Source organism: Schistocerca piceifrons, chromosome 1, assembly GCF_021461385.2.
Source record: "Schistocerca piceifrons isolate TAMUIC-IGC-003096 chromosome 1, iqSchPice1.1, whole genome shotgun sequence".
Taxonomy (NCBI): domain Eukaryota; kingdom Metazoa; phylum Arthropoda; class Insecta; order Orthoptera; family Acrididae; genus Schistocerca; species Schistocerca piceifrons.
In genome coordinates, this window is record NC_060138.1 from 876,199,913 (window position 1) to 876,224,109 (window position 24,197).

The 24,197-nt window shown below is 40.5% G+C and overlaps 1 protein-coding gene across 1 annotated transcript in view; it reads left to right on the forward strand.

Moving 5' to 3' along the window:
- LOC124716404 (nucleosome-remodeling factor subunit NURF301) overlaps positions 1 to 24,197 on the forward strand; it is a 274,017-nt gene that overhangs the window by 105,061 nt on the left and 144,759 nt on the right. The window lies entirely within an intron of this gene.

Consider the following 24,197-nt stretch of genomic DNA (forward strand, 5'->3'; position numbering starts at 1 on the left):
ATGTCCAATTTTCTGGTATATGAAACATCTTAGAGTATAAAGCCGATACTGTTTCTTTTTCTGAAGCATTAGACTCTGGTTCTTTCTACATTTCCGGTAGACTCTTTACTTTAACACTATCCACTGTAATGCGTATTCCCAAACTTTCCAAACCCATAATCATTGGCGGATATTTCTCTGGTAGTCCAGCTAACAATAAAGTTCCAATCCATTCATCCGCAATTTCAAAACCAATATTCCTCAGATGATTGGAGGTTGAAATTATTTTATTCACATATTCATCCACTCTTTTACACTTATTCAATCTTGTGGTTGTCAGCTCACAGAGTAATCCTACTTTTCTGGTTGAACCATCATCTTCAAATGCGTTTTTCAGTTTGTCCCATAGTTCTTTTGCTGACGTAGCCTTCTCTTTGTGAACATAATTCAGTGGATCAATCAAAAGGATTAGTTTTGATTTTGCCTTCCGATCCTTAGTAGCAAAACCTGATTCCATAGGTGCCAATTTACCGTTTACGACATCCCATAAGTCATCCAAGTGCAAATACGTCTCAATGGCAGATTTCCAGGTCGCGTAATTTTCACACTCTACAAGCTGCTCTATTTGCGCTATCTGTGTTGTACTCATTTTACAGTTATTTTTCTTCTTTGTGATAGCATGCACAATGCACTTTATACAAACTTCCGCGCACTTTTTGCGCAAATATACGTCACCTTAAAGCTTATTATTTCACTTTAATCCAGTAGTTGGGCCCATAACCTGTTGTAGTTTATGCAGGTTAATGTAGCTACATGACAAGTAACAACTATCTAGGGGACAAAATAAACTTTTGCTTTATTCGCACAACACATATTAATACATTTGGCTATGCAAATATATTATGTTGCCCATCAACAAACACAGAACATGTATATTCCACAGAGTCTAATGCACTCTGCACATCATATCTTGGGTGCCACTATGCACGCTGGAAAATGTTTGTCCACATATCCCCAACAGAGAATAATCCTGTCTGTTTTCTATAAATAAAAGCAGTAATACTATTCCAGCTGTACAGCTGTATGTAGTTTTGTGATTATTTTGTTGTAACCTGGGAGACACTGCCCAAAAACAGTGAAAAGTTTGTGTCAAGTAACATTATAATCAACAAGACACTAGAAATTCGTTACCAAGGTATCACTCTTCTTTGAAAACCCAGCAATATGGTTGGAATGTTCTTGTATGTATCTTATCAGTTGAGTGAAGTAATCATCATTGTAAAGTGAACATTTGATATCAAAACATTTGCATTAATATGAAGCCAGTGTCATGAAAAGAAGCATGTGCACCAGAAAAAGTAATTACAAGAAATAAAATTTAGAGAAACATAAAACTTTATTCAAGATTGTGAATCCTGTGTACAGCTTGCACAAATTCACAAAATAAATATTTGGAATCAGAATGCTTGATTTGATTTTATTGTATTAGGGAAGCAAAAACAACATTGGCCAAGCGCGCTGCTGCCCACACCGAAACAGAGTTTATTGTGCGATATATCGTTCGCTGTGTGTCTAGTGAAGCCAACCAGTGCAAGGAGGTCCTTTACCAGTGCTTTGCTAGACACTATTTCTTCAGGTCTGGTTGATCCGAATATTCTGTGTCTTTGAATCTCCAATGCCTCGCTTTCAAAGATCAAATGTGATGTTGTTTCCTCGCCCACACCACACATCCTACATTTGGGGTTGTCTTATATTATCCCCATTGTAGGTGTTTTTTGAAATTTGCATGGCCTGTCAATAGTCCAACCATGAGTTTCATTTCTCTCCTGTTCAAGCTCAGGATTGAGAGACTTCTCTTGGAACATGGCTTCGGCATCAATACCTTGCCATGTTTTTGCTTTTGGACCTTAGCCCAATATTCTACATGCTGTCTCCTTGTCCAGTCTCGTAGTTTTGTTTTGATCATTGCCTTGGTGATTGTCAGGACAGGTTCCAGTCCAATAAAGGGAGTCATCGCCCCTATCCTGGCCAACCTATCGACTTGCTCATTACCATTAATCCCTGAGTGACCAGGGATCAACAATAGGTTTACCCTATTGCTTTCCCCTATCTCCAGAAGCACCTTGTGGCATTCTGCCATGATATTTGATCTTGTTGCAGAGGCTGCCAGTGCTGTCAGGGCTGCTTGGCTGTCTGAATAAATGAAAATGCTATGACCTCTGTAGCACCTCCGCAAATTGTCCTCCACACAGACCTTGATAGCAGATATTTCTGCTTGAAACACAGTGGTCATCTTTCCTAGAGAGATTGCACTCTCCAGCCTTGGCTGCATTCTGTATATCCCAGCCCCAACACTGTGGTCTGTTTTCGAACGGTCAGTGAACCAGACTATGTCCCCAGCATAGTGTGAAAATTTGTTTTCCCAGAGCTCTCTACTTCCAATTACTACATTGAAGGGCTGGTTGAAGGAGCTGGGAGTTATTATATAGTCAGCCGGCATTTCCCCCTACCTCACTCAGTATTTTAGTGTGAGATCCTGGATACCTCAGGGGGTTCTAGTTTATGCCAGTCTTTAACTTGTGTGCTTCAGCTGCTGCCTCCATCTGTACCCACGGGTGTAATGGGGGCATGTGCAGCATGGTTCCCATCCCAGTGGTGGGTGTGCTGCTAATTCCACCTGGAATGGCTAAGCAAGCCAATCTCTGCGCCTTAGCAAGCTCCTTAGCAACTGTCTACTGTTCTACCTTTTTCCACCACTCTGTAGTGCCATAAGTAATCATAGTTCTTACTACTGTGGTGTATATCCAGTACATAGTATTGGCACTTGAGCCCCAGTTTTTACCACAAGCTCTCCTGGTACTCATTAGAGAATATTTCACCTTGAAACAGGTTCTCCTTATGTGAGGGGACCATGATAGTTTCTCATTCAGGGTTAACCCGAGATATTTCACTATCCCCTTCACTGCTAGAGTTTCATCGAGAAGCTTGAGATTCCAACGTGTGTGTTGTATATGCTTCCTCATAAATGGTACTACAACAGTCTTTTTAGGACTGACCCTTAGATCTTGTTTCGTGCACCAATTTTGCACAATGTTCCATCTCTGACTGTACTTGAAAATTTGCAAGTATTACTATGACAAGATCGTCTGCTTATCCCTGGCAAAAATACTGCCTGGAGTTTAATTCAACAATGAGTTCATTCACCCCAAGGTTCCACAGTAGAGGGGACAGGACCACTCCTTGTGGACAGCCTCTGGTGGTATTGATTACCATTTTTTCTTGCATCATGGTGGCATCTACCTTTCTACCACTAAGCATGGCTCTAATCCACCTGCAAATGGTGGTCTCCAAGCCATGCACCTCTGCTGCCTTAACCATGGATTCAAAGGTTGTGTTGCTAAAAGCCCCTTCATTGTCCAAGAAGATGCAGAGGGCTGTTTCCTGAAAGTGTAGTGCTTTCTCCACCTTCCCAACAAGTTGGTGGAGTGCAGTTTCACACGATTTTCCTGGTTGTATGCATGTTGGTTAATGTGTAGAGGAACCTTAGTTAACCTCCTCTCCTTAACATGCATGTTGACCAGTTTTTCTAATGTTTTAAGAAGAAAGGAGGACAGACTGATTGGTCTCATATCCTTGGCCATGGTATGATCAATTCTCCCTGGCTTTGGAATGAAGACAACCTTCACTGCCCTCCAGCCATTAGGAATGATTCCTGCTGCTAAGCTAAACCTAAATAATCTGCATAGGAATCTTATTAAGTTCACTCCTGCTTGTTGCAGGAGCACTGGAAAAATTTCATTTGGGCCAGGTGACTTGAATGGTTGAAATGTTCCCACCGCCCATTGGATTTTACTATAGTCAACACATTCTCTTGCAGATTCCCAGTTCTCTCTTCGAATACCTGAAAAACGATATCTCACAGGGATCTCGTCCTGGTCTATGTTGTCTGTCAGAGTACATTGAGGAAAATTAGTCTTGAGGAGTAGTTCCAGCATTTCATGTGCTGTCCTTGTATAGTCCCCATCCTCTTTCCTTGTAGTTCCTCCTGGATTAGCTGATATCCTAGTGAGGATTTTGTGAAGTATGAACAGCTGTACCCTCTAGCTCCTCACAGAATATCTTCCAGGATGCCTGCTTTGCTTGCTTAATTGCAAGATTGTATTTTACAAGGGCCTTCTTGCAAGGTTAAACAGTCTTCATATCTGTTTCCTCTGTGATTTCAGGTTGCACTCCTTGGTGATTGAGCAGTTGTCATGGTATGAGGTCATGATGGCAGAGGTCACTGCCTCTGGTACCTCCTCAAACTCTACTGGATTCCTTATCGAAGTACTGACTTATGATAGGCTTGAGTCCATGTCCCTTCTATGCACCTCCCAGTTCGTTTTCATAGGATTCCTATAGGACATGGTCTGTCTATAGCCCATTTCAACCTCAAACTTAATAAATGTGTGGTCTGATGAGGATGGCTGTAAAGTCACATGCCATTGTTTGACATAACTACCCATCAGAGTGGAACTGAGGGTTATGTCAATTTCCTCTTCCCTTCTGATATTCCTAAATGTAGGTTTCTTGCCCATATGTGGATCTCTAAGTTATGAGCTAGAAGAAATTCTAGAAGGTTCTCACCTCCACTGTTGGTGTCGGTGTTGCCCCACACTAAGTTGTGGGCATTAGCATTATATCCAACCAATAGCTGGTCGCCTTGTTATGCACATACTTCCGTCATTCTCCTCACCACCCGAGGAGGAGGAGCATTGTCCTCATAAGGGAAGTATGCCGAAGCGATTACAAACTACCTCGTGATACCTTCCTCATGTTGCTGCATCTTGATGGTCACTAAGTACCTAGAACAAAAGTCCGCCATCAGCATGAAGGGGATTCCATTTTTTTACATAAATGCATGTTTTGGAGTTTCTTATATTTCTAGCATAAACCAGCTTACCTCTAGTGCCTCCGAGGCCCGATACACCCCCTTTATATAAATAGGGTTCCTGAATCAGGGCCACGTCCACCTCTCGTCTTCCCAGAAGATGACTTGGGGCAGCAGTGGCCCCTTTACTGTGTTGCAGATTTATCTACAGCACATTCAGTCTCCATGTTGCCGCCATTGTCTTTGAGTACCTTGACGGCAACCTTCGAGAACTCCAATAACAGTCTCAGGTCCTGTTCTCACATTGCTTTCAGGGACTTCTCTCTGACTTCCTCCACAAGGATTTGGCAGTTTGATGCAACCTTCCGGTTGATTACCTTACAATCCTCTGTCGAGACTATCAAGGTTTTGATACCCTATTTTCTCAGTCAGAGTCTCTGGATAGGTATCCTTAAGCAGTTTTGGCAGCCAGATTAGTATCTTTGTGGCCTTGAAGAACTCAGCCACTGTCTTTACCAGCTGCTTCACATCCCCCCAAGGTGATATTAGGGGCACCTTTTCCTTAAGCCAGTCCACTGTACCCACCCCTCACAGACAAAAATAAGAGCACCGTGATCCAGATAGCCTCTCCTGATGAGTCCTGGACCAGCGTACCCTCCAATCCTATCAGAGAGAGCCATCTGCACGAGCTGCTCCTGGTGCAAGGTGATCTTTACCAGTGGATAACCTTGCTGGATAACCGCCTTCGTAAAAACCGAGACTGCAGTATTGTAGGTCTGTTTCCGTATTTTTTCTGGATACGCTTATCGTGAGAAGTGGGAGTCTTAGATTCCTCCCTTGTTATCTTACTGCCTGCCCTCGATGTAGAAGGGGTTGTACACCCCCTTCGCCCTGGGACAGTCTTTTCTTGGAGGTCTTGGGCTCGAGCTCTTATAGTTCCCTCCACTCTTGTTTAGGAAGCCCCTCTTTTCCTTCTTGTAGCTTTTGTTCTCTAAGAAGTTTCCTCCTTTGAGCCCCAGACAAGTCTTTGATTTTAATCTGATCCAACTTCTTAGTAATCATTCCCACTTCTTGAACAGGTCTGTCCCCTGTTCAGCTGAAGGAATGTCTGAGGTCTCAACTTGCCCCTCAGTATTGCTGTTTCTTTTGTGTCCATTTTGGTCCCATGAGAGGTAGGGATCTAATTGGTCCACACCACGGAAACCCCACGCAGTGCAAGGCAAATTATTCAGGGAGGTCATCCGGTATACCTGAGGCTCTGTTCATGACACATCTTCCCCTGTGCAACGCACTGCTTGGCACGGATCGCATCACACCTTGGGTTGGGTACTGTGAAGTTGGGAAAGGACAAGGGATGGGTGTATGTGGGATGACAGGTTGTCGTGGAACACACTTAGTCTGATCCATCTGCCAAGACCTTACCAACCGTAGATTCCCACAGCTGGCTTAGCCCTCAGCTTCACGTGAACACACAAACCTTCCCATCTGCACGGACAGTGCTACTTCAAGGTGGTGTCCTCCGGAGAGATCAGAATGCTTTCTCCTCCATGTCCTGGCTGCTGGAGTGTATGGTGTGTCGGCATTTGGGTTGGGTCCTGGAATCACGTGGCCTACTGGCTCCATGTCAGGGCGGCTTCTGCCAGGGTTGCTCTACCACTGATAATCTTGTGTCCATCGAGTCTACCATTCGAACAGCCTTTTCCAGACACCAACACCTGGTTGCAGTCTTTTTTGATTTATGAAAAGCGTATGACACGACCTGGCGACATCATATCCTTGCCACATTATAAGAGTATGGTCTCCAAGGCCCGCTCCCGATTTTTTATCCAAAATTTCCAGTCGCTTTGTACTTTCCTTATTCAAGTTGATGCCTCCCATAGTTCTTCCCATATCAAGTAGAATGGGGTTCCTCATGGCTCTGTATTGAGTGTATCTCGATTTTTAGTGGCCATTAATGGTCTAGCAGCAGTTGTCGGGCTGTCCATCTCACCTTCTCTGTATGCAGACAACTTGTGCATTTCGTACTGCTCCACCAGTACTGGACCAGCTGAGCAGCACCTACAGGGACCGATCCATAAGATGCAGTCATGGGCTCTAGCCCACGGCTTCCAGTTTTCGGCTGCATAGTCGTGTGTTATGCACTTCTGTCGGCGTCATACCGTTCATTCGGAACCAGAACTTTACCTTAATGATGATCTACTCACTGAAGTGGACATACTGATTCTTAGGACTGGATTTCAATGCCTCATTGACTTGGCTTTCTCACCTTTGTCAGTGTAAGTGGAAGTGCTGGCAGAAACCTCAATGCCCTCCGCTGCCTGAGCAACACCAGTTGGGGTGCTGATTGCTCTACACTGCTGCATCTCTACAGAGCCCATGTTCAATTCCGCCTTGACTATGGGAGTCTGGTTTATGGTTTGGCAGCGCCCTCAGCATTGCGTTTACTTGACCCAGTGCACCTCTGTGGCATTTGCCTAGTGACAGGAGCTTTTAGGGCGATTCTGGTGACCAGCGTCCTGGTGGAGGCCGGAGTCCCTCCATTGCAGGTTAAGTGTACAGAACTGCTGGCCAGTAACATTGCACACGTTCATAGTTCTCCTGCAATCCAAATTACCGTCTACTTTTCCCACTCATAGTGGTTCATCTCCTGCATCAGCAGCCCTGGTCAGGGCTTCCAATTGCAGTTCGTGTCCAATCCCTTCTTTGCAAACTGGAGTCCTTGCCTTTACCACCTATACTTCAGGCCCATTCACGTACACCTCTATGGTGTACACCTAGGCCGTGGCTTCGCTTGGACCTTTCACACGGCCCTAAGGACTCAGTTAACCCCACGGTTCCTGCTGCCACTTCATCTCGATTCTTGACATGTGCCAAGGCCATGAAGTGGTTTACACTAATGGCTCGAAGGCCAATGATCACGTTGGCTTTGCGCATGTCCATAGAGGACATATTGAACAACTTTCCTCACCCGATGTTTGCAGTGTTTTCACTGCCAAACTGGTGTCTATATCTCGTGCTCTTAAGCACATCCGTTCATGCCCTGGGGAGCCGTTTCTTCTATGTACTGACTCCTTGGGGAGCCTACAAACTATCGACCAGTGCTACCCTCATCATCCGTTGATAGCAACATCCAGGAGTCCATCTGCGCCCTGGAACGGACCAGTCGTTTAGTGGTGTTTGTCTGGATCTCAGGTCATGTCGGAATCGTTGGCCACGAACTTGCCGACGGGCTGGCCAAACAGGCTACGCGGAAACCGTTTATGGAGATTGGCTTCTGTGCAACTGACCTGCATTCAGTACTACGTTGCAAGGTTTTGCGGCTTTGGGAGACGGAATGGCATAACCTCAGTACACACAACAAACTGTGTGCCATTAAGGAGACTACAAATGTGTGGAAGACTTCCACGCAAACTTCTCGCAGGGACTCTGTGGTTCTCTGTTGGCTCCGCATTGACCACGCTTGGCTTTCACAGGCTACCTGCTGCGCTATGATGACCCACCTTAGTGTCAGTGCGGCGCCCGGCTGACAGTGGCCCATATGTTGGTGAGCTGTCCTTCTTTGGCTGCCCTGCGACAGACTCTTCAGTTACTGGATTCGTTGCCATTAATTTTAGCTGACAACGCCTCATTGGCTAATTTAGTTTTACATTTTATACGTGACGGTGGGTTTTATCATTATGTATAAGTTTTCGCACATGTCCTTTGTCTCTTTGTGTTCTCCACTCCAATGCTGTTATGGTGGATGTTTTAATGTGTTGCAGAGTGGCTGGCTTTTCCTTTTTATTCTCGTGGTCAGCCAGCCACAGTCATCTGCTGTCTTGTTTTTATCCCTTCTACCTGTTTCTTGCTTCTTTCTGTGGTTTTCTTTTCCTGTTTTGTCCATAGTAGTGTTGGTTGTCCTCCTGTCGTTCTTTAGGTTCTTCCATTCTCCTGCTACTGTGCTGTACGTCTCCTTTCTTTTCTTCTTTTCCATGTGTAATTATTTTACTGGAAACAAGGGACTAACGACCTTGCAGTTTGGTTTCTTCCCCACCTCTTTAAACCAACCAATATTGAAGAGATTCATCCTTAACTATAACTAGAAATTATTAACCTGCAGTGTGTGTCGGAGGTACAAAGACAAATTCAGAACAAGGAAAAAAAATTGAATTCTATAGACACTTCTCTCAGGATAGATTTCCTCATACTCACAAACTGGTGGCTACTATAATATCACAGTTTGGTTCCACATATGTTTGTGAACAATTGCTCTGTGCAGTGTAAAGTAACAAGACACACTGGAAAATTCACTGCCTGATCATAATGTAAACTGCATGTTGAGTATTCAGTGCACAAGAACAATTACGTACATAGATGCCATTGTTAAGGGGAAATAGTGCAAGGAAACTTGAGAATCCCACTCTTTAATGACTTCATTTTTGTATAACAACTCACAAAGTAAATCAAGAAAAATGTAAAAATATAAATTAACAAAATTATATGGCACATGTACATTTTTGTTTCATTTGTAGCAATGATAATTCGTATAGTTGTTTCCTTTCAGCTGGCTGAGGATTTAAATTGACTGATGAAGATGCAATGGCAGCTGTTCTCTCCCCTGCACAACGCTTAATTCAGCTTCCCGCTCTCTGCTCTGTGCCTATAAAGGGAGTGCTGTGCTCTGTACTCGCCCTGCTGCTCAAAGCATACTCCAATAGCACATTTGTTGTGAAACCCTGGTATAATCATGCTTCATTTGCCTAGCCATGTTGCAATGAATTAGGCACTGCATTACAAAGATGTCTGTGCAGTCTATGGTAGTGCTGTACCTGTTGTGCATTTCATTCAACAGTTCGAGGCAGAGCACATTCACATGTCAACATCAGCTATGAAGCCCATTTCTCATCACCGTGCAACTCCATGACACCTGGAATGTATTCTAGTAGAGAGTGATTTGTACTTCTTCCACACTTGTTATAATCGAAGTTTGCAGTGTGGTCAGTACAGATGTGTTCTCCTTCAGTATACAAGTATCCACCGTCATACTCATGTGCCATGTCAGTGAACACGAACGTGGCCATTTTCAGTGCGTGCAGTGTGTCTGTCTTACATCTGTCTGTATGTCATACACTCTAGTCCCTGTGCCATATTGCAGTTCTTACTTCAGTGTTTACATGGTATGTGCCCTACACTTCCAGATTATCTACAATCAAATTTTCTGTGGACTGGTTTGCAACATATGGCACAAATTACTTCTCAGTCTCTGCACTTCTTTGCTGTGTGGTGTAGATTGCAGCAGTTAAAGCTTTGTACATCCACTAAATCTTTGATTCATAGTGCTTCCAGATGGAAAAGAAGTTAGTTAGCTTGCAAAGTATGATCAGATTTTGTTCCTGAACCAAACAGAGTCTTGCTCAACATAAGTAATTACTGATAAAGAATTGGGTTGTCAGGGCACGGGTTGATAATAGAGCTGTATTGAAATTGGTGAACTGTCTTGATGGGATTTAAACTGAAGAAAAGTAAGAAAATTCCATGAAAAAGATAAGTTTGCAAAAATACCCATGTGGTTGCCTAATACAGAAACAGTTTTTCTCTCCATAAAAATTCCAATTTCCAGATTTCAGAGAAGTGTGCGGATATTCGTTTCCCACCGGAAATACCCAGTAGGCACACACCTTCCTGTAACAAGTGCCAGAATTTTATGCAAATATTGTAACTTGACTTTCCACGTCTTACATTCAGCATGTTCATGCACACGGAATGAAATATATTAATATGCTTCCACAGTCTCAGCTGCAAATTGATATCACACTTTGCCAAACTTCTTCAATATTGTGTCAGATCTCGTTTTTCCCACTGTAGTGCATCAACTCGATGTGGCATGGGCTCAACAAGTCCTTGAAATCCCCTGCAGAAATATTGAACCATGCTGCCTGTAGAGCTGTCCATAATTGCTCAAGTATTGCTGGTGCAGGATTTTATGCACAAACTGTCCTCTCAGTTATGTCCCATAAACGTTCGATGGGATTCATGTTGTGTGATCTGGATGGCCAAACCATTTGCTCCAATTGCCCAGCCTGTTCCTCAAACCAGTGGTGAAAAATTGTGGCCTGGTGATATGACACATTGTCATCCATTGTTGTTTGGTAACATGTAATTTGACTACATTCTATTATCCTCATCTTGCTTTTGTTTATGTTCATCGTGTATCCTCCTTTCAAGACACTGTCCATTCTGTTCAACTGCTCTTCCAAGTCCTTTGCTGTGTTGGACAATTAATAATGTCTTCAGCAAACCTCCAAGTTTTCATTTCTTGTTCCTGGACTTTTAATTCCTAATCCAAATTTTTCTTTGGTTTCCTTTACTGCTTGCTCAATATATAGGTTGCATAACATTGGGGATAGGCTGCAACACTGTCTCACTCCCTTCTTAACCACTGCTTTCCTTTCATGCACCTCAACTCTTTATAAGTGCCATCTGGTTTCTGTACAAATTGTAAATAGTCTTTCACTCCCCAGGGGTAACACTGCCACCCTTAGAATTTGATATAGAGTATTCCAGTCAGCACTGTCAAAAGCCTTCTATAACCTCTACAAATACTATAACTGTAGGTTTGCTTTTCCTTAACTCGTCTTCTGTCGGAAGTCGTAGGATCAGTATAGGCTCACTTGTTCCTATATTTCTCTGGAATTCAAACTGATCGTCCTCGAGATCAGCTTCTACCTGTTTTTCCATTCTATGTAAACACAGCCCACACCATTATGGAGTCGTGCTTCGTTGACAACTTGGGTCCCTGGGTTCTTGAGATCTGCACTATGCTCGAACCATACCATCAGTCCTTACAACAAATTGAAAGTGGAACTCATCTGACCAGATCACATTTTTCCAGTTATGAAGGGTCAAACAGATGCGGTCATGGGTCCAGGAGAGGCTCTGTAAGCGATGATGTACCATTAGCTAAGGTCGTCTGCTCCCATAGCCAATTAACACCAAATTTCGCCACACTATCCTAACAGATACATTCCTCATACGTCCCACACTGATTTCTACTGTTATTTCATGCAGTTTTGCTTGTCTGTTGGCACTGTCAACTCTAAGCAAATGCTGCTGGTCTTGGTTGATAGGTGAAGACTGTTGACCACTGCATTGTGTGTGGTGAGAGGTAATGTCTACAATTTGTTATTCTCAGCCCACTCTTGACACTGTGAGTCTTGGGATATTGAATTCTCTAACTATTTCCAAAGTGGAATATTCCATGCATCTAGCTCCAACTACTGTTTCCCGTTCAAAGTTCGTTAATTCCCATGTTGCGGTCATTATTATGTCAGAAACCTTTTCAAATGAGTCACCTGAGTACAAATGACAACTCTGCGAATTCTCTGCCATTTTATACATTATATAGGTGATACCACTGCCTTCCATGTATGTGGACATTGCTGCCTCACAATTTTTGTCACCTCCATGTAAGTAAAGATTATTTTGGACTATTTCTCTCCTACTTATTGACAGAATATTTGGACACTTTTCACAGAGTTGTGTATAATTCAATTTTGATGACCATTTTAGATGATGTTGTTGTTGCAGTCTTCAGTCCTAAGACTGGTTTGACGCAGCTCTCCATGCTACTGTATCCTGTGCAAGCCTCGTCATCTCCGAGCAACTACTGCATCCTATATCCTTCTGAATCTGCCCCCCCCCCCCTCCCACACACACATACTAACATATATTTCCCTATATTTCCCTCCAGTACGAAATTGGTCATCCCTTGATGTCTCATAATGTGTTCTACCAACAGATCCCTTCTTGTAGTCAGGTTGTGACACACATTTCATGTCTCTCCAATTCTATTCAGTACTTCCTCATTAGTTAAGTGATCTAACCAGCTAATCTTCAGCATTCTTCTGTAGCACCACATTTCAAAAGCTTCTATTCTCTTCTTGTCTGAACTGTTTATTGTCCATGTTTCAGTTCCATACGTGGCTGCACTCCATTTGAATACTTTCAGAAAAGGATTCCTGACACTTAAGTCTATACTCAGTGTTAACAAATTTCTCTTCTTCAGAAATGCTTTTCTTGCCATTGCCATTCTACATTTTATACTCCCTCTACTTTGACCATCTTAAGCTATTTTACTACCCAAATAGCAAAACTCATCTACCACATTAAATGCCTCGTTTCCTAATCTAATTCCCTTAGCATCACCTGATTTAATTCAACTACATTATATTATCTTCATTTTGATTTTGTTCGTGTTCATCTTATATCTTCCTTTTGAGACACTGGCCATTCTGTTCAACAGCTCTTCCAAGTACTTTCCTGTCTCTGACAATTACACTGTCATTGGCAAGCTTCCAAGTTTTTATTTCTTATCCTCTGACTTAAATTCCTACTCCAAATTATTCTTTGGTTTCCTTTACTGCTTACTCAATATACAGCTTGCATAACATCAGGGATAGGCTACAACCCTGTCTCACTCCCTTCTCAACCACTGCTTTCCTTTCATGCACCTGTACAAATTGTAAATAGCCTTTCGCTCCCCAGGGGTAACCCTGCCACCTTCAGAATTTGAAAGAGAGTATTCCAGACAGCACTGTCAAGAGGCTTCTTTAACCTCTACAAATGCTATAAATGTAGGTTTGCTTTTCCTTAACCGATGTTCTGTTAGAAGTCGTAGGGTCAGTATTGCCTTGCTTGTTCCTATATTTCTCTGGAATCCAAACTGATCTTCCTCGAGGTCAGCTTTTGCCTGTTTTTCCATTTTCTCTGTAAATAATTCATGTTAATATTTTGCAGCTGTGACTTATTAAACTGATAGTTCGGTAATTTTCACATCTGGCAGCACCTGCTTTCTTTGGAATAGGTATTATTATATTCTTCTTGAAGCCTTAGGGTATTTGCTGTTCTCATACATCTTGCTCATGATCTGGAAGAGCTTTGTCATGGCTGGCTCTCACAAGGCTATCAGTAGTTCTGAGGGAATGCTGTCTACTCCCAGGGCCTTGTTTTGACTTAAGTCTTCAGTGCTCTGCCAAATTCTTCACAAAGTATCGTATCTCCCATCTCATCTTCTTCTACATCATCCTCCATTACCATAATATATCTCTCAAGTATATCTCTGGTGTATAGGCCCTCTGTATACTCCTTCCACATTTCTGCTTTCCTTCTTTGCTTAGTACTTGTTTTTCATCTGAGCTCTTGATACTCATACAGGTGGTTTTCTTTGCTTCAATGATCTCTCTAATTTCTCCTTAGTGATATGTGCTTCTACATGCATATATTAGTCCTCAAGCCATTCATGCTTTGCCATTTTGCTCTTCCTATTGATCTTAGACGTTTGTATTCCCTTTCGCCTGCTTCATTTATTTCATTTTTATATTTTCTCCTTTCATCAATGAAATTCAATATATCTTGTGTTAACCAACAATTTCTACTAGCCATCGTCCTTTTACCTACTTGATTTTCTGCTGCCTTCACTATTTCATCACTCATAGCTACCCATTCTTCTTCTACTTTAGCCCTTTCCCCTGTTCTTGTCAATCGTTTCCAAATACTCACTCTGAAACTCTACAACCTCTGGGTCTTTCAATTTATTGAGGTCTCATCTCCTTAAATTCCAATCTTTTTGCAGTTTCTTCAGTCTTAATCTACAAATTCGTAACCAATAATTTGTGGTGAGAGTCCACATCAGCCCTTAGAAATGTCTTCCAGTTTAAAATTTGGTTCTGAAACCTCTGTGTTATCATTATATAACCAGTCTGAAACCTTCTGGTGTCTGCAAGTCTCTTCCACATATACAGCCTTCTCTCATTATTCTCAAACCAAATGTCAGCTATTATTAAATAATGCTCAGTGCAAAATTCTACCGGGCAGCTTCTTCTTTCATTCCTTTCCCGCAGACCGTATTCACCTACTATTTTTCCTTCTCGTCCTTTACCTACTATTGAATTCCAGCCCCCATGACTATTAAATTTTTGTCTGCCTTAACTATTGAATAATTTATTTTGTCATACATTTCTTCAATCTCTTTATCTGTGGAGCTATTGGCATTTAAGCTTGTACTGTTGTGGTGGGTGTGGGCTTTGTATCTATCTTGGCTACAATAACACATTCAGTATGCTGTTTGGATAATTTCTGTTTGAGATAATTGAAATAAATTGGAGACATACACACAACCTACCTTTGGAATTGTAGCAACAATTTATTTAAATCATTTGTGCCTACTAATTAGAAAAATAAATGTCTTTCAGTTTACAATTTGTGAATTGACATTCTCAAAAGATTCACTTCTGTGTTTCCTAACATTTCATTATACATTAGAACTATAATCTTACAAAAAGGAATTTAGTTTCAGACTTTTAACTACTCCACATTCAACCAAAGAGAGAGGACGTATTTAATGTCTCAGCACTGTGATATGTTTTCACATATATAACTACTCGTCACATCACTATATCTATGAGATGTTACTCAATTCTCAGTTTCTGCAAAATCAAACTAACACTTAAATTCAGTCTGTTGTTGTCACATACATACTCCACTTCAGCCATAGCTTAACTCTTTCAGGGTAGGTGGTACAACATGTGTAACACCATTCCACCTTGCTTAAATTCATGGTGGTACAAAAAATTTACCACTTAATTGTGGAGTCCTGACTCATCCAGGATGAAGGTATGTTTGCTGAACTACCCATTGTACATAAAGTGGTAGTTCCCACTGTGACCAAGAGATGTCGGAAATAACATTACTGTACATAATCCGCTTGTGGCAATTGTTGTTTCCAATGGTGTGTGCAGTGTTGCTGATTATTATTCAACTCTTTATTAAATGTAAAATAATGACTTACATACATGCAGAACCACTATAGAATTCACAGTTCTTAGATATGTTGTACAGGTGATGACTATTTCATTAATAAGTCAGGCATTGTTTGGGTAATAAAATTGCATGAGAGGGTAAATGAACTTCATATATGTAATTCGAAACACCATCTTCCATTTCACTTTACAGTGAATCACTGTAGGGAAGTACTAAAAGTCGATGAGATAATGTCAGTAATGTGTACCTCATTAACGAACGGTTACTTCTGAAACAAACTCTTCAGAATAAGGTGATTACCAAAGAAACACACTATCAAATGGCCGACATCTCATCTTATTGTTCTGGTGGAAACACGTCTAGTTCAACTTTTGACCCATAATAAGTACCAGTAGTTAATGCAGATGATGGAAATGTAACTCCCACAAATGTGATACCATGTAAATGGCCACACATGTGGGGTGAAAACAGAAAGACCTGAACGACCTCCGTATTATTCCTCAGTAATTTGTCCTGCTGCATGTATTAAGAGACTTAGAGGATTCCACTCCCTGCAATTTGTTCAAATTGTTGATAACTGATGATTTAATTTATTGGATTGTTATGTAGACTAATGTTTATGCTGAACAGGGATATCTTACAGACCCATGACGTGGGGAGATGGAAACTTTTTAGGAATAAACATCCTCATGGGCATAAACCCACGTTCAGGTAGAGTGATTACTGGACGTCAGGCCTGATCTTCATGATAGATTAGTTCAGTGATGGCCATTAATTGTTTTGGGTGGCTTTTGTCTCATTTGCATCTAAATGACAACAGGTGCATGCCAAAGCAAGATGAACAGAGTTATGATAAGCTTTTGAAGTTACATCCACTTTTTCTGTCGTGGCTGACAGTTTCAGAAGTACCTATCATCCAAGTGATGTTGTAGGAGCAGATGATTTAATGATCAAATTCAAAGATGTGTCATCCTTAGAACAGTACTTACTAAAAAAAAAGTCAAAAGAGGCTATAGAGTGTGGATGTTAGCAGACAAGTCTGGTGGATGTTAGCAGACAAGTCTGGTTACATGCTGAAATTTGACATTTGTATGTGTAAAATAGATAACACAACAAAAAAAAATGTCATGGGTGGATTGTGGTAAAATAGCTGCTAACTGGTCTTGAAGGGAAAAAATGAGAGTTTTCTTTGAGAGTTGTTTTACCAGTGCACAATTGCTAGAGAATCTGGAAAGGAAACATGGTGAATGTGACCGGGGTACAGGTGACACTGTGTCGTTCTGTAAAATGGAAGAACAAAAGAACTATGCATTTGTTGTCAAGCTTTCATGACTGGAGAATTACAGTAGAAGTATTGTGGAAAGAAAAGGTTGGAACTATGACCCTCTACTGGTGGTTGATTGCAATGGAAATATGAAATATGTGTATAAATTATATCAAAGGAAATCAACAATATGAAACTGACAATAAGTGTCAGAAATGGTGGCCTCATATCTTTTGGTACTTATTGATGCAAGTATCATGAATGCCTTTGTGCTTCAATAGGAACTGAAACTTGCAACAGTGACAATGATGAATTTTTGGATAGAGGTGTCCAGAAGTCTTGTGAGCAGTGCACTGATTTCTTCAAGAAATAAAGGCAGACACCTGTGCAATCCAATACAGAGTACATCTACACCTACGTCTATGTGGATACTCTGCAAATCACATTTAAGTGCCTGGCAGAGGGTTCATCAAACCACCTTCACAATTCCCTATTATTCCAATCTCGTATAGCGCATGGAAAGAACGAACACCTACATCTTTCCCTATGAGCTCTGATTTCCCTTATTTTATTGTGGTGATCATTTCTCCCTGTGTAGGTCGGTGTCGACAAACCATTTTCGCATTTGGAGGAGAAAGTTGGTGATTGGAATTTCATGAGAAGATTCTGTCGCAACAAAAAATGCCTTTCTTTTAATGATGTCCAGCCCAAATCCTGTAACATTCAGTGGTGCTCTCTCCCATGTTTTGTGATAATACAAAATGTGCTGCCCTTCTTTGAACTTTTTCGATGTACTCCGTCAGTACTTTCTGGTAAGGATCCCACACCGCGTGGCAGTATTCTAAAAGAGCGTACTGTAGCAGTCTCCTTAGTAGATCTGTTACATTTTCTAAGTGTCCTGCCAATAAAATGCAGTCTTTGGTTGGCTTTCCCCACGACATTTTCTATGTTTTCCTTCCAATTTAAGTTGTTTGTAATTGTAATTCCTAGGTATTTAGTTGAATTTACGGCCTCTAGATTAGATTGATTTATCGTGTACCTAAGTTTCACGAATTCCCTTTAGCACTCATGTGGATGACCTCACACTGTTCGTTATTTAGGGTCAACTGCCAATTTTGACACCATTCAGATATCTTTTGTAAATCTTTTTGCAATTTGTTTTGATCTTCTGATGACTTTATTAGTCGATAAACGACAGTGTCATCTGCAAACAACCTAAGATGGCTGCTCATATTAACTCCCGAATCATTTTGTATAGATAAGGAACAGCAAAGGGCCTCTGACACTACCTTGGGGAATGCCAGAAATCACTTCTGTTTTACTTGATGACATTCCATCAATTACTATGAACTGTGACCTCTCTGACAGGAAATCACTGATGCAGTCACGTAACTTAGACAAAATTCCGTAAGCACACAATTTCACTACAAGATGCTTGTATGGTACTGTGTCAAAAGCCTTCCGGAAATCCAATCCAGAAATATGGAATCTATGTGAAATCCCTTGTCAGTAGCACTCAACACTTAATGCAAATAAAGAGCTAGTTGTGTTTCACGAGAACGATGTTCTCTAAACCCATGTTGACTGTGTGTCAGTAGACCGTTTTCTTCGAGGTAATTCGTAATGTCCGAACACAATATATGTTCCAGAATCCTGCTGCATATTGACGTTAATGATATGGGCCTGTAATTAAGTGGATTACCCCTACCACCTTTCTTGAATATTGGCGTGACAGGTGGAACTGTCCAGTCTTTGGGTAGCAAAAAGAAACTTTGTGTGCCTTAAAGCGTGAACAGAAATAACAGCACACCAGCCACAAAGAATTTCGTGACGAAGTTGTGCAAATTGCAGCACCAAGGTAAATCAGATAAGAATCAAATGGATGTATTGCATGTGCTAGGTACCTCTCTGCTTAGGTAAAAAACAAGTCTTACTTCCAAGGCTAGTATGCTGCTTGATGTGTTACATGTAGCAGGTTCATCTGTTTCAGCAAGAACAAATCCTGCATCCAATACTACCATGTAATGTGAAGAGTGGTGGCACACATAATGTACCACCAGTGTTTTCAAATAACAATTTTGAAGAAAAAAATCACAATATTTATTCATGTCTTATTGTAACATAATTGTATAACATATTACTATTTTTTTATAAAATTATTCAACAAATAAGTCTTTTGCAATAAGGCTCAAAATTTCTATACCTGTGCACTAAAGAGTTAAATGTTTCCAAAGAGCTATGTCACTGACAGTTAGAAGGCACTTGCATTGCTTGCTCAGCAGTGCCCATTGTGATAGAGTTTACATGAGGTGGGGGAGGGGGAACTGTAACTATTAGGTTCCATAACTCAATTGGTTAAAATGAAAACCCTTACAGGATCACTTTGTTGTCCATCAGTCTGTCCATCTTTTAAGACCCTACTTTCTCAGGAATGGGTAGAGGCATCAAGTTGAAATTTATCTCAAATACCAAGGTCAATATCCCATGGCAGTGTAAAAATTTAAACTTCTAAGTCAATGCGGTCAAAAGATACAGTCATTAATATTACATATTTTGATTCTCACAAGATGACTCATAAAATCTATAGATGAACTATCTACGTTACACAGTTAAGTTCCCACGGAGTGCGAGTCCTACTTACACTTGACCGGTTTTTTATTTTTTTGTAGTTTCTCGTGCATGGAGAAAATATTACTATTTACTGAGTTGAAGTATACACAGATTTTAACTGAATTTTCCACATTCTCCACAAAAAGCGAAAAGTGTGTTCTTACAACACAATATCACTGTTTCAAATATTTGTGGGTGTTAAATGGAAAAAGTCTTGACATGTTGAAAATCTAGTATTTATTTTATGTAGTTCTATGCAATTTGTAAGTAATGCTATAGGGAAAAAAAGCTTTCCTTCTGTACAAAGTTAGGGTTTTTTAAAATTGTTTTCAATTGTCAGTTTCAAAGATTCACGTTATAAACCAATGGAACTAGGTACAGGAGAGCTATACATCAAACAGTTCCATCTGCAACAGGATGACAAAATACTGTAATTTGTTCCTTTTGTTGTGTGACACACAGTTTGTATTAGCAGCCGAAATTTTGTGTGTAGTGCTTTTATAAATTTGACTATCACACCGTCCTCTCACAGGATACGAAAATGTACATGGACAAGGAGCCAGAAACGTCACAGTGTGGAATTTCATGTTCCTCACTACATTGTGAAAGCCTTCTTCCCACAGAACATGCAACCATATGTGGATGAGGAGCTAGTGATGTCACAATTTAGAATTCCTGGTTCCACCACACTGCAAAATGTGAAATGAAGAATCTGGCATGCCAAATGTTTGTCTCATGAAGAGAAATATGGCCATTGCGATACAGCATTAGTTTCACATCACAAGCAGAACTAAGGAGCCACCATACTGTATGCGGTTAAACTCCATAATTATTGCGAATATAAGTCATTACAAAGCATCAGTGCAGTGAGGACTCTTGAAAATGTATCATTTTAGATATGATTCGTTATGACAGGAAACTACATATGCTTTTAGTGTCATTAATTGTGTTATGAAAGTATACAGTTTCAGTGCAATGGCACAATGATGCTCTATCAAAAGTGCGTTGTTTTAGGTACAATTTGTCATAGTTAAATATCAAATAATTGCATTTTTTAGATATAGTCGTTACACAATGTATACACATGAGTGAGGTGCTGCAGTCATATTGAAACTGTAGCGTAGTTGATCACATCATGAACTATAAAGGGGAAGGTAACAGGTTTGCATCTAGCTACTTCCAATCATCCACTCCCCACTCAATCCTTCTATATGATTCTGTGTCTTTCTATTAATTTAATAAAAGTATTATCTGCAATAGGCAATGTTATTTATACGAAATAATGTATTTGCTGCAAAAAAAAAAAAAACCATAACTGGAATGTTTTCCCAGTGGCCAGTAATCTTAACATCTTTGTCAGAAAGTAAACATAAGTTACACACTGGCATTTTTTGCTATTATGAAACTTACTGTAAATTATATATGTTGAAACCCCATCTTACATTTTTGTGTGGTTCAGACTTAAAAAACACAAAATTGAGTAAAATGCAGAATCGAGGAAAATGTTACTAAAAAAAAAACAATGTGTAATTGGCATATATCATTAAAAATTGCAAATTACATTGTATAAAATCTATCTAACTGGAGGAAATTAAATGTACAATACAATGTTTATACGAGGGCTGGAACTTAAATAGTGGCAACTATTTATTCACAACCGATACAAAAGAGTTACACGTTTGCACCTGTTACTGTTCTTGGAAGTAGTCACCAGTGTTGTGTAGAACCCATTGCCAATGATGTGAAAAGCGTAGTATACTGTTAGCAGAGCCTGTTCTGTTGATAGTGTGAATGGAGCAGTCTGAAGTTATGGTGATTCTCGTGTACGGCTGTAATGGTGTTATCCTGACACATTATGCTCCCCCATGGCATACCGTCAATGCACAGTATTAGTGTTTGTTTTTGGAGCTTCACCTGCGACAAGCTTTGTGAAAGAAGCGGCGACGCTGTCTTTGCAGCCCACCCATCATTTTGCCCAACAATGCATGGGCACATACAGCGCAAGCTGTGGCTGCTCCGTTTGGTCGATGAGACTGGCAAGTACTGTACCATCCACCATACTCCCCAGACTAAGTCTTTGTGACTTTGATTTGATTCCAAAGATGAAGGAACCACTTCGTGGCATTCGATTCAGAACTGTTCCTGAGATTCGACAGACAGTAGACTGCTCCATTTGCACCATCAACAGAACAGGCTCTGTTAACGGTATACTGCGCCTCCCACATCACTGGCAACGGGTTCTACACAACACTGGTGACTACTTTGAAAGATAGTAACAGGTGAAAACATGTAACTCTTTTGTATCGGTTGTGAATAAATAGTTGCCACTATTTAAGTTCGAACTCTTGTATGATAATTTGTGGTAATGAATTTCATCAGTTCTTAAAAAGTCACAGGTGTGTAACAGCAAGTAAAAACTCATCAAAAAATTGAAATAGCTATCTGGGTTTAAGGCAATTGAGCTGGTTTCCAACATGCTATGATCACAAATTAAACATTAAAAACATGCGTTTTTGAGAGATCATCCTTTGTGACCACCCAGAAAAAAGCAAAAATTGATGAACATGTTGAATTAAACCAGAAACATGACAGCAGCTAAGTGGTTAACCTATAAGCATAAATGCGAACATCTGCTTAATGACATACTTTTGTCACCATTGCTGTTACTGTTTAATGCTTTTTTTTATGAGCCGTGCTTCATTTGCTCACCACCCTTAAAGTGATGAGAGAAACAGATGTATGAAAAAATGAGTATACTTGCCCAATTGAAATTACAAGCTTATTAGAAATCTGCTCAGTGAATTTCTGTACACTGTGTAAAATGTACATTTGAAAGAAAGGTGTTAGAGTTTTGCTTCATGCCCTCTATCTCTGCTGTCAGTCCTTATGATCTATAGTGTGTGGTGTGCAAAGTATATACATGTGCAGTGTATTTAGTTATTGCAGCTGTATAATGTCAGATTTGAACAAGAAATTCTTTAAAATGTGTTATCGCAAAACCCTTGTTCTATTTCCTTGTGAAATCTCTTATACAGCATGTTATCTGCACGAACAGTGTTTTTTCAGCGCGCCATCAAAATGTCTTCACCTCTACCAGCACTCCCTTCGCTGAAGGGCAACTACCCCTCTCCACACATCCTGTAGGTGAGCTCATTTTACACGCGTTAGTGTCGGTTGGTGACTGCGCTGGCTATTGAGTTCAGTAGCCAGAAATGGGTGACATTTCCTAGATTATGACTGAGTGTATTCTTCGAGACCCAGTGTTTGAATTTAAGAGGTTGATGATTGACATTGTTGCTAAATACAGTACATCAAAAATACAGGCAAAAAGATGAGACTGAGTTATAAGTGACACAAGAAAAGGTGGTGGCTGGGACCCTTCATCACGTATTGACTCGGTCCGGATCACTTTGCGTCGACTGTCTTGTTTTTCCATTACCGCTGCAACTTAGCAGTAGTTGTATCATAATTGCACAGTGAAGCTAAATGTTGCAAGTTGTGTTGGCAACACCAATTGTGGATTACGTCAGCATTTCCTCTCTCACATCTTCCACCTCCATGATGACCTAAAATATTCATTTAGCTCCGCCACCACCCGTGGTGTGAAACATCTGTCTTTTGTGTTTATCGTTCAGTCACATCAAATGTCAATAGGAAGAAAACGGGATGAACTCAAGTGAGATGTTGAGTAAGAACTTAGAGTGAAGGTAAACTTTACTAGGAAGAAATGTGAAATCTGGGAATTTTTAGCATTGATATCATGGGTTTCTCACATTGGTTATGAATTTATGATGTAGAATCACAAGAAACATAAAATCGGAGAATGTAACATTGAAGTTCCACTGTATACTTATCTATTGTTTTCATGGACTGCCTCATGTTTGTATCTTGCTAGTAAACATATTTCTCAGTGATGGTGAGCAGCTAAAAAAAAAAAAAAAAAAAAAAAAAAAAAAAAAAAAAAAAAAAAAAAAAACTTCCTCTATCTAAATAAAATTATGAAATGAATCCGATTTTGAAACCTATATGAAGCATGCTATTTCAGAGTCACTGGAATCAGTAGAGCATTGAGAATATGGGTGTTATGCTCGGACTGACATTTGACACTAAACTTTGTTCAATTTAAAAATGAAAATTAGATGCAGATTCAATTGAGTTAATGAATAACTTATTCTAGTATGTATCTCATATTGTTATAAAACATCATGTAGTGTTCCTCTTCCAGCTAGTCACTGTTCAAGCCATCATTTTGTCCAGAATTTGCTTTGCAACTTTCTGCGTGCTTTCATAATTGCTGGAGAGCATTGCAGTCGTGAATCATGATGAGTATGATCAATGGGCAGGTCATTTCAGGGCATGCACCAACTGCTATGGACATGATATCTAATGTGCTTTGTGGTGAGAAACATGTCCCTTGTGAGGATAGCTTTAGTGAGGAAAATGTCAAACTCTATTTCTACATGACAGGTCGGACCATTCGGCCAAAATATGTGACAATGAACTCTACACGAATAACACTTGAATACACAACTCCAAGCACGATTGAAATGCAGAAAGTGGATATGTTGATGTTTTATAGAATGGGAATGTGCCATACATGGCATGCATCATTTGTTTGTGAGGCCCAGTAAGAACTGTCAAGCTAGTACACTTATAAAAACAAACAGTGGGAGCTTT